At 33.3% G+C, this 3,937-nt stretch overlaps 1 long non-coding RNA gene across 1 annotated transcript; it reads left to right on the top strand.

Annotated features, from left to right (window-relative positions):
* Positions 1 to 2,404: 2,404 nt before the first annotated feature.
* On the top strand, positions 2,405 to 3,664 carry LOC119833461. Its single transcript, XR_005287958.1, has 3 exons — positions 2,405 to 2,571; positions 3,164 to 3,197; positions 3,593 to 3,664. It is a non-coding gene; the product is annotated as an uncharacterized LOC119833461 (long non-coding RNA).
* Positions 3,665 to 3,937: the final 273 nt, after the last annotated feature.

Genomic DNA, 3,937 nt, shown 5'->3' with positions numbered 1-3,937 from the left:
GGAAAAAAAGTCATTGAAACATTTTTGTGTAAAATTTTACGCTCTACAAATTTTATTTAAAACTTTTTTTTCTAACACTTACGATTTCGCCAAAATTTCAAAAAAACGACTTTATTTATTTTTTTTCACCCCTTCTCGGGGGTGAATTTCAAAAAAACTTGCACAGTTCGTTTTTAGATTCCTCAAAGTAAATTATATCAAAAATTCAAGTTTTAATCTCAAATTCGCATTTACCCTACCCATTTTCTTGGACTAATACTAATTCGACAAATATTAATGGGAGGTTCATTAAGAAGCAATGATAATTATAAAAAAAAACGTGTGACCCTAATTTGAATTACATGCATATTCCCTATTGGGCCAGCTCACAGCTGGGTAGGTACCACACCTCCTCAGAGGATCGGCGTCAAATAGAAGCATGCTACTGAGTTTCGTTCGGCGAGTGGGGGAGCTGAGGGCCCTTATCCTTTTTCTTATCCTTCCTAGTCCAATCCTTCATTCACGTCGTCAATCCTTTCCTTATCCTTTACACCATAACGACAGTCAACGTATAACTATATGATTACCTGATAAAAATCATGACTTGATTTTATTTTTATAGCAATAAATGAGAAATTTTGATAGAATAGAAAAAAATTTTTCAATAAAATCAAGCCTTCTTACTCTGTTTTGTTTTTTTAATGTTACAGTCGGCAATGGAGCTTGTGGGACGCCTGATGGTAAGCGCTACCACCGCCCATGAACATTTGGAGAGGCATAAGGTCCATTGCAAACCTTACGCCTCTACAAATGGATTGCCGACTTTTTGGGAAGGGATTAAGAAAGGATTGGCGATAGGAATAAAGGTAAGGACTGGGAAGGGTAAGGAAAAGGCTATGGGCCTCCGGCTCCCCCATTACCCGAACGAAACACAGCAGAATGCTATTTCACGCCGGTCTTCTGTGGGGGTGTGGTACTTCCCCGGTGCGAGCTGGCCCAATTTTTGCCGAAGGGTGCTCGACTACCACATACAAATCTGTTAATGTACTTTTAATCACAAACCTATAATTTTCAGGCAGAAGTATTATTGACTAAGCATACGGTCCAAAGTACTTTTGACTGACTAAGAGTTTGACTGCAACATAATAAGCATAAAGTAAAACTGTAAAAATCTGTCTCTGTACATTGAATATATAAAAATAATTGGAGGGGATTAAAAAAAGTAATAGAGCTCGAATCAAAAAAAAAACAGTGGTATCTGTTTTTCTGTTTGTTTGTACACGCTAATCTTCTAAAGTACTAAATGGATATAAATGAGAGTTTTTGTTATATAGGTATTATGTCTGGGCAACATACAAGCTATAATGTATTTCGGAAACTGGAACACTAGATGCAGAACCTAAAATATAAGAGATAAAAATTAATAGCCATGACATACAAAAAATAAAAAAATCGCGATAAGCATTGTTGGCTGAGAGTATAAATTTGAAGATCTGGAATAACTCCAAAAGCCCAGCTAGTCTGATGGATATTTACTGCTGACTTTTTAAAATCCAAGATTTCGAACTGCCGATACGGACCTCCAAGAGTCCAGCATACGTCTATACTTATATTATATAGCTGAAAAGGTTGTTTGTTTGTTTGAATGTACTCAAACTATTACTATATATATTTGAAAAATTCTAAGATAGCCCATTTATTGAGCTCTATCATGCTAGCAAGGTGAAACCTGCAAAATTGCATAAAAACTATATATGAATTTGTAGCTAATTAGTTACCAAAACCACGATTTTGTTGCTCGCGCCGATCACCAGGTATCGCAAATAATACTATCGTGATATCAAGGTAGCAAGGTGAAACCGGCAAAATTGCAAAATGGCAAAGAAAATCGTACGTGATTTTGTAGCTATTTAGTTGCCAAAATCACGATTTTGTTGCTCGCGCCGATCACCAGATATCGCAAATAATTCTATCGCAAGGTAGCAAGCAAGGTAAGGTAGCAAGGTAATTTAGTAAAATATATTCTTTTCCTTTGATCTTTACAGGGGATTTTATTTTCGTTTTATTAAGTTCACGTGAACGAAATCACGGGCATCAGCTAATCCTATCCTACTAATATTATAAACGCGAAAGTTTGTAAGGATGTGTGTGTGTTTGTTGCTCTTTCACGCAAAAAAAACTGAACCGATTGCAACGAAATCTGGTACGTAGATAGATGAACAACTGGAATAACATATGGGCAACTTTTTATCCCGATATTCCTACGGGATACGGACTTACGCGGGTGAAACCGCGGGGCGCAGCAAGTACTTACATAATTAATTTAATAACACAAGCTCGACCGCGGTCGTCAGTAAGATTAACTCACAACACGGATAAGGAAAAAATTGTTACATTTAACACATTATTTCGTGTTATAATTATTATAAATAGGGAATCATTTTGGTCCAAATTCATTAAGTGTACGCAATTGTACGCTGCATCTTCTGCTGACCAAACAAAAATATATTTTTTTAACATGAAACATTTTTTACTATCAATCGTCGTAATTCTATTCATCATAAATACATGTATAGCGGAGCCGAAAACAATGTAAGTTACTTTTTTTTATAATGATTATTTTTAATTAAAAACTAAACGGCATTCTAGTTCTTTTACCTTTTCTTTAGTCGGTTAAATTTTTTTTAATATTAGAAATTTATATGTAACTAGACGCTCGTCCTGGCTCCGCTCTGTCTATCCCAAGGGAGCATTTAATCGGGATAAAAAATATCCTATCACCAAAATCAGCTCATACTCTGTATGTGTACGAAACTTCATCAAAATCCGTTTAGTAGTTTCAAATATCCAACCAAACAAACTTTCACATTTATAATATAAATAGCGGTCCGCCCCAGTTTGCCTGTGGTACGTATATAGCACTTAGAGTTCACGTATATCAAACGGTTAAAGCATTTTTGAAAGAGCCCGGAAGATCCTGAGATTAGCGATTGTTTAAAAAAACAAACACATAGTATTTTGTTTTCTGTTGTTTTATATTATTATTGGTATAGATTAAGACAGTACTTAATTTTATTATGTGGTTTAATAGGCCCAATACATATGAATTGCTATTTAGGTACTTAAATACTCTTTGTTTTTGTGATGACTTATGTTATTTTAATTTGTGGTTTTGTCTTTTTAGTGGAAGGTGGTGCAGTTGGTTGTTTGGATGTTATGTAAGTAAATATACCTAAACTTCACGTCACATAAACATTTATGAATAATTTTTGTAAAATTTGTTAAAATGCGTATGACAAAACTGATTGAATTGTGTATTTTTTAATCATCGAATTTTTAAATGAAAAATTTACATAATTGCTTTTTTCTGGGATATCCAAACTGCCAAAATAATTAATTTTGGGTTTTTGTGTCAGTTTGACTACTTAAAAGTAATATAATGTTTTCAAAATACAAAACAAATTATAAAACTTGTTAAGTAAAGAAAATTATTATAATCAATTATTCTTAATTTTATCCACAAAATAGGAATGGAAATAAAAGCAATACTTTTAAATGTTTTTTTTAATATAATATAATTGGCTATAACTTAATAATATATTTATTATTTCAGGAAGAGGTATTGGACTATAGCGAGTGTGAAGAATTATTTATTGGAAATGGGGATCACAATAGTAACAACTTCTATAAGAGAAACTAATAGGATTCAATATAATTTAAATTGAGTCCAATATGAGGTTATGATAAATCAATTTAATTTTGTAACTGATACAAAAAATACAACAATAATTTTACTAAAATGGATATTTTATTGATTTAAAAAAAAATTGCCAGTGAGCCAAATATTGGTAGAGACTCTCCAACTCACCATTTATACCTATATCATCATCATCATCATCAGCCCATACACGTTCCCACTGCTGGGACACAGGCCTCCTATGAGGGTTCAGGCCATAAT

The sequence above is a fragment of the Zerene cesonia genome, chromosome 17 (genome assembly GCF_012273895.1).
Source record: "Zerene cesonia ecotype Mississippi chromosome 17, Zerene_cesonia_1.1, whole genome shotgun sequence".
NCBI lineage: Eukaryota > Metazoa > Arthropoda > Insecta > Lepidoptera > Pieridae > Zerene > Zerene cesonia.
The sequence above is the reverse complement of the archived record's forward strand: the minus strand, read 5'-3'. Positions and strand labels throughout refer to the sequence as shown.